The 8,054-nt window shown below is 36.5% G+C and overlaps 1 pseudogene; it reads left to right on the top strand.

Annotated features, from left to right (window-relative positions):
* Positions 1-6,433: 6,433 nt before the first annotated feature.
* LOC127564213 (high mobility group protein B1-like) lies at positions 6,434-7,779 on the top strand (annotated as a pseudogene).
* Positions 7,780-8,054: the final 275 nt, after the last annotated feature.

Here is an 8,054-nt window from a genome sequence, read left to right as displayed (position 1 = left end):
TAAAGTACAATAGAAAAATAAAATTATGTATGAAATTTCAAATCTTTATAGATGAAGCTTGATTTTTTGAATTTATAATACACTCAACATTTTACTTTTAAAGATGTTTTGTTTATTTATGATTCCTTTGTTCTTGTCTGCATTTTAAAAAAGTGCTTCAAAAACAAACAAACCAAAAAAAAAAAAAACAAAAACGGAAAATGTGTGAATGTGGATCAATTGGAGAATGGCTGAATAAGTTGTATTATATGAAAATAATGAAAAAAAATATTTTTCTATAAGATATGATGAACAGAAAATTATATGAATTGAGCCTAAGTGAAGCAAGCAGAACCAGGAAAACATGGTACACAGCAACAGCAAAATTGGGTGATGATTAATTATGATAAATTTAGCTCTTCTCAGCAATTCAGTGATCTAAGGCAATTCCAATAAGTTTTGGATAGAAAATGTCATCTGCATCCAGAGAGAGAAGTGTGGAAAATGAATGTGGATTGAAGCATATTGTTTTCACCTTTTTTTTCCTTGATTTTCTTTTCTTTCTCCTGTTTCCCTTTCATTCTGTTTTCTCTTTCAATGTGACTCACGTGGAAATATATTTTAAAATGAATGTACGTGAATAACCTTTTAAAAAACGGGGGAAAAGTGCTTCAATGAACTTCTTTTCTTTCCTATCTTCCGTTTTTGGACAGCAATTCCAAGCCCAGTTCTATCAAGAGCCCCCTGGTTGCCTAATTCTATGAAATTCATCTTTCAAAAGGATAAAAGAATAGTTCAATATCAGACTTTCAGAGTCAAGACTGGTCATTGTACTGATTAGAGTTAATTCTTTCAAAGTTGTTTCTTTTATAAATGTTACTACACAAATAATTCTCCTACTCTTAACTTAACTGTTTATATAAATCTTCCTAAGTTTCTCTAAACTCTTCTTTTCTCCTCCTCTGTTAGGGTGAAATGGATTCTATCACATTCATATACATATAATTATTCCTCAGTTATGGGGATCTCCTTTGTTTTCTGTGCTTTGCCACTGCAAAAAGAGCTGTTATACATATTTTCATACATTTTGCCTTTTCCTCCTTGCTTGATCTCTTTGGAATTTAGGCCTATTAAATCAGAAGATATACACAATTTAGTGACTTGCATAGTGGGTATACATCTATTTAGAGCTTCACTTTCAGGTACCTTAATATACCTGTTTTCCCAAAATTGCTCCAAGCTTTCTCATTCTCCTTTTTTGTTATCTTACCTATTCACACAGGTGTGAGGCAAAACCTGAGTTGTTTTAATTTGTTACTTATCTAATTAATGAAGATTTTGAGTATTTTTTTTAATGGTTGTTGATATCTTGAATTTTCTCCTTTGAAAACTGTCTGCTCATAATTTTTGACCATTTGCATATTGGGAAATAGTTTCACTCCCATCTGCTCCCCCGTTCCTTACCTATTTGAACCAGTTCTTGAATATCATGCTTTTATCAGAAAAAAATTTGCTGCAAAGATTTTTCCAGTTAACTGTTTCTCTTCTAATTTTAAATGCATTGATTTTATTTGTGCAAAACCTTTTCAATTTTATGTAGTCAGAATTGTCCATTTTATCTTTTGTGATCTTTTTCTTGTCTGGTTAAGAATTCTTCTCTTATCCACAGTTTTGAAAGTATTTTTTTCTCTGCTCCTCCAATTTGATTCTGATATCTTTTGTATTTAGGTCATGTATCTACTTGAAGTTTATTGCCATATATGATATAAGATGTTAATCAATCTAATTTCTGTCAGAACTGCTTTCCAATTTTTTCACCATTTTATGTCAGATAATGTGACCTTACTTAATAATTTTGTCCTTGTACTTATTGAACTTTATGTTAAACTGTTTGCTACTTCTATATATTGTGTGCTTTTAATGTGCCCTGCTGACTGACTTCCACTTTTCATTTTTGGTACCAAATAGTTTATTACTACTTTTTGCTATAATTTGATATCTAGTATAGATAGGCCTCTTTATATACAAACAAAAACACACATATACATTCTCCCTTGAAAATTTTTACATTTTATTCTTCCAGATTAGTTTTAATATTTTTAGCTTTCAAAGCAACTCTTTATAAGAATCATGTTTATGGAGCCAAACAAGTACATTTATTTAGGTAATATTTCAGTTTTTATTATATTGGTTTATGTTGAGGAACCTAGGTGGTACAGTGGATAGAATGCTGGGCTGGTGTCACCCTGGACAGATGCCTTAACTTTTGTTTGCCTCAATTTCCTCAACTGTAAAATGGGGGTAATAATAGCACTTATCTCCCAAGGTTGTTATGAAGATCAAATTAGAGAATATCAATAAGACCTTTGGCACAAAGAGGGTTCTTTCTTCCTTTCTTTCCTTGGTATGGCTCAACCATGAGGAAAAAATCTTTCAGAAAGATTTTAATATATTTATATCTAGATTTCTGTGGAGTGTTATGTATTTATGTATTGTGTATGTAATATTTTGTATTGTATTATATTATTATGTATATATATATATTTATATTCATTTTGTTCCTCCATAATAATACATACTCAAGTTAATTTTTTTCCTTGAGGCAATTAGAATTAAGTGACTTTCCCAGGGTCACATTTAGGAAGTGTCAAGTATCTGAGGTCAGATTTGAACTCAGGTCCTCCTGACTTCAGGCTGGTGCTCTATCCACTGCACCACCTAGCTGCCCTATACTCAAGTTAATTTTGAGGCTGGCTCTGGTGTCTCTGATGCCCTTTCTTTAATATATAAAGAAAAGACTTTAGACCCCTCATCTGCCAGTGTGTATTTTTCCAATAATAGTGATGTCTTCTCTCACCTCCTGAGAGCTATTTTGAGATTGAGGGTACCATCTCTACCCATGGGGCAACTAAGTGACCCACAGAGTCCTGAGACTTGAGTCAGGAAGACCTGAGTTCAAATCTAGCCTGTGTGATCCTGGGGCCAGTCACTTATCTGAGTTTGTCTCAGTTTCCTCATCGGTAAAATGCGTTGTAAAAGGAAAGGGCAAACAGCTCCTGTAGCTTTGCTAAGAACACCCCAAATAGGGTCATGAGGAGTCACATACGTCATGACTGAAAATGACTAAACAACAAAAATCTCTGCCCACAGGGAAGAGTAAAATATAAGTGGCTTGCATCAGGAATGTCCAGTTAAGTGATCCTTCCCCAGTGATCCTTCCACTGAGATTTTATTTCTTCTTTTTCTCTTCCTCATTGTCCATACATCACTCATCTTCTGCCGCCTTAGCTATTTCTATCTGTATTTCTTCACTGCTTTTACTCTATCTGCTGTATCTCTCCCTCTGACTTCCTCGCCATGATTTAGTCTTAGCCGAAGAAAAGCTTTTACAGAAAGACAAAGAAGAACTTCTTATTTCCCTTTCATAAGAACAGCTCAGAATGTTTTTGTGGTCCCAATCTGTGATTTTTATTGATTCATAAATGACTGAATCATACTATTCAAAGCTTTTCAAGCACTTCTTTTATCTTTGGACAGAGATAAAACATGGAAAATTTCTCTTCCAAAGTATAATTTTTTCATAAAATTATAGGCAAGTAAAAACAAGCAGGTATAATAGAAGTTGTCATACAGTCCTAACTATTACCTTCAGTATCACGAAGGCTATAATTTTGAACCCATTTTAAGTCAAATGTCTGTATAGGTCACATCATGGCCAGGTATTGGGGCCTGCCTGGGAAGTGTTCTCATACCATAACTAAAAATCTGTGCTCCTTAGAAAAGCAGAATGGAACACTTTCATTTTATATCTTTTGGTTGGGGATGGAGCAAAGACTCTACGAAGCCAGTATAAAGTAACTATTGAGAAGGCTCTTGTGCAGAGAAATGGGGGTAGAAGCAGAGAAGAGCAGGAGAGAACCGGACCCCAGTGTGCCTTCTGTATATTTTACTATAAAAATTCCATGGTAATCTTTGCTATTTCTGTCTTGATGAAAGAGTAAAGTTACTTTTTCTTTACATAAACTTCCTTTTTCTGTGAGTGAACTTAGAGTTCCATTCTTTTTTTTTTTTTTTTTTTCAGTTTAAAATATATAATTAATTTTTGGATCACATTATTTAAGTTCCATTCTTTTTAAATCCAAAGCCCTCTAAATCTAGCACCCTAGGACAAAGCCCCAGTCTCCCTGTCCTAGGTATTGTTCCGGCTATCCCTTCAAGGATGAGATAATATAATTCTCTACTACTTCTTTTGTCTTAGTTATTGTTCCAGCTATCCCTTCAAGCATGAGATAGTATAATTCTGTATTACTTCTTCTTTAAGTTAGATCTATACCTGTAAAATGAGAGGGCTTAATCCATATGACCTTTAAAGTCTCTGCTCCAAATTCATGATCCTAGAGCTCTCCATGAACCCCATATGACCTCTGACTCTCTAATCCCCTGAAGAAAGATTTTAAAATAAAAATGAAAAATGTTCTGCAAAACCAATCTGTTCATCAGCCGTTTGTTTGACAAAGCAATCTTTCACATCCCTTATCCCATACTTCTGCAGAGACGGGTGAGAGGTATATTTTCTTAACTTTTTTCTGGGTTCAGGCTTGGTCATTATTGGAATCTTGCAGAGAGTATGGGGCAGCACATCCCCTCCATGCTCCGTGTATGGCTATCATCGACTTAATTAGATGGTTATTCTGTCTCATTTTTCCCCTTCCCATTTAAATTGTAGTATTTTGGCTACATTATTTTATTGCTTCTACTTATTTTGCTCCTAATCATTTTATGCAAATCTTCCTGGACTTCTCTGAGATTTAGTGTCTTTGTCACATCTTCCTGAGCAGCAATATTCTGTGGGATCCCCGCACCACGATTTATAACCCGCTCTCCACTTTGTTTCTAGTTCTTTGCCACCCGTGGCAAATGCTGAATATTTTGGCAACAGCAAATAATTTCAAGAGGATGATGGTAGCTTTGGAAGGGAGAGGGAAGAGCGGTAATAGGGAAGGATCTGGGAAAAGCTATCTGTGCCTTTTAAGGAAATTGGGATTGTGGTCCTGGGCAGGCGAGGAGCAAGTATATATTATGTAGGTTCTCTAAACACTTGTGAGAGAAAGCCTTCCACACAGGTTTGATGTCATTGCCCGTTTCTCAGGCGGAAGATCAGGCCCCGTCCTGGCTTGCTTGGGTTTTGAAGACACAGAGAGTGTCTGACTCCTATCTCGGAACTCTCAACGTTCAGATTTTTCTCATTTTATGTTTTGATGAAAACCAGCACAATTAACTCCACCCTTCTAGGGAATTCACCATCTGTGTGAGTCTCGGAAATGCCGGTTTTCAGATCTCAAGGAAGAGACTGTCGGGACCGTTCCTAAATGAGCTCCGGAGACTCCATCAAGAGGCATTGCCATTTCCACGCTCTTACCAGTTTGGGGCTCAGGTATTATATCTGACACGCCTCAGGGTCTGTTTCCTCAGTTAATAGAGTGTACATTCGCTCTTTGGTGAGAGTACCATCCCCGCCTCTCCTCCTGATTCACTCAGGATTAAGTGGATGGGGAAGCGTCTCCGCTGCCACGGCATTTAAAGACACCGACAAGTGGCCATTCACCGGATCGCCATCACTCTCACCTGCCGCAAGGTGAAATCCTACAAGATAAAGCGCTGACCTAATTAGAACCAAAGAAAGGAACTAGGACATGGAGGGATCTGTTTGAATGCCGATTAAGATCCAAGGAGAAAAACTCCTTGCGATGAAGGTCCAAAAGGCTTGGGGTGGCTTCCGGATGATTACCTTTATCGATTTGTACAGTCCTTCTGAAATTGTCAAACAGATCATTTCTCTCAGCATTGAACAGTTGTAGAAATTGGAGTCGCCACTGCAGGAGCCTAATCAATCACTTCTTATAATAAATTGATTGCTACTATTGAAAAAAATAGATTCAGGCTTTCACTGCTATTGCAGTACACTGAGCTCCATAAAGACAGGACCCGGACAAATAAGTCAGACAGGCACTGGACTACTCTGCATGGCGCTGAGGGAAAGTCATCAAAAATGGGCAAAGGTGATCCTAAGAAGCCGAGCTGGAAGGTTCAAAAGCTTGGGATGGGTTCCAGACGATGATTATTCACAAATACCTTATTGATTTATACAGTCCTTCTGAAATTGTCAAATAGATCCTTTCTACCACCATTGAAGAGGTATAGAAATTGGAGTCACCATTGCAGAGGCCTAATCAATCACTTCTTACAATATATTGATTGCAATTATTTAAAAAAAAAAATAGATTCAGCCTCTCACAGCCATTGCAGTACACTGCGCTCCATAGAGATAGCACCGGGACAAATAAGAGTCAGACGGGCACTGGGCTACTCTGCATGGCGCTGAGGGAAAGTCATCAAAAATGGACAAAGGTGACCTAAGAAACCGAGAGGGAAGCTTCAAAGTCTTGGGGTGGATTCCAGATGGAGTAGAGTTACTTTTTCTTTACATAAATTTCCTACTTCTATAAGTGAACTTAAAGTTCAATGTTTTTTAAATCTGAAGCAAATCTAGCATCCTAGGACAAAGACCTAATTTCCCTGTTCTAATTATTGTTCTGGCTGTCCCTTCAAGGATGAGATAATATAGTTCTCTGCTACTTCTTCAAAGTGAACAGAAGGCTCTCCTTATTGATTTGTACAGTCCTTCTGAAATTGTTAAATAGATCATTTCTATCAGCATTGAACAGGTGTAGAAAGTCACCATTGCAGATGCCTAATCAATCATCTTTTATTATTGCAGATGCCTAATCAATCATCTCTTATAATAAATTGATTGCAACTATTAAAAAGAAATAGATTCAGGTTTTCATAGCCATTGCAGTACATTGAACTCCCTAGAGACAGCACCAGGTAAATGAGAGCCAAATAAGCAGCGGGTTACTCTGTATGGCACCGAGGGAAAATAATCAAAAATGGGCAAAGGTGATCCTAAGAAGCTGAGAGAGAAAATGTCTTCATGTGCCGCCTTTGTGCGAGCCTGCTGGGAGAAACATAAGAAGAAGCACCCAGATGCTTCTGTGAACTCAGAATTTTCTTAAAAAAAAAAAAATGCTGTCTGCTAAAGAAAAAGTTAAATTTGAGGACATGGTAAAAGCTGATAAGGTTCGTTATGAAAGAGATACCACCTAAAAGAGAAACAAAAAAGAAAGGAAAAAAGAAGGATCCCAATGCACCGAAGAGGCTTCCTTCAGCACTTTTCTTATTCTGTCCAAAGTTGTGAGTATTGCCCAAAAACCAAAGGGGAGCATCCTGATGTTTCTATCGAAGATGTGGCCAAAAAAAAAAAAAAAAAAAAAAAGGGAGAAATATGGAATAATACTGCTGCAGATGATAAGCAACCTTATGAAAAGAAAGCAGCTAAATGAAGGAAAAATATGAAAAGTATTGCTGCCAACCGGACTAAAGGAAAACCTGATGTGGTAAAAAGGGAGGAGTTGTCAAGGCTAAGAAAAGTAAGAAAAAGGAGGAAAAAGACAAGGAGGAAGACGAAAATGAGGAGAATGAGGAAGGTGATGATGACTATGAATAAGTTAGTTATAGAGCAGTTTTTTTTTCCTTGCCTATAAAGCATTTAACCCCCCTCTGTACACAATTCACTCCTTTTAAAGAAAAAAAAAATGAAATATTAAAAAAAATTCAACATTCTAACTAAATTTCATTTAAGGGTGTTTGTGATCAGGCTGATTTCTCATCTTCCTTTACTAAAATCTAATAATTAGGAAAGCCATGGAAAGAAGGCTGGATTTTGAGTCAGATGAAGTAGTTGTGAAAACCCCACCTATTAACTTAAAATATGGGTGACAAATCATTGTCCAACCCTCAGTTTCCTCATCTGTATAAAGTGGAATTTGGACTACATGATCTCTGAAGTTCCTTCTAATTCTCAATTCAGGATTCTATGAATTATACATTTTCCTTCACAAAGATCCGGACTCCATTTTATTTCTCTGACATGTTTCAATAGCGATGACTTGATCATTTTCATTCAGCAAGGATAATGAAAAGATGCTTCTTTCATATGTATATTGTACCATGAT

The sequence above is a fragment of the Antechinus flavipes genome, chromosome 5 (genome assembly GCF_016432865.1).
Source record: "Antechinus flavipes isolate AdamAnt ecotype Samford, QLD, Australia chromosome 5, AdamAnt_v2, whole genome shotgun sequence".
In the NCBI taxonomy this organism is placed as follows: Eukaryota; Metazoa; Chordata; class Mammalia; order Dasyuromorphia; family Dasyuridae; genus Antechinus; species Antechinus flavipes.
Note: the sequence above shows the minus strand (reverse complement) of the source record. Positions and strands in the feature narration are given on the sequence as shown.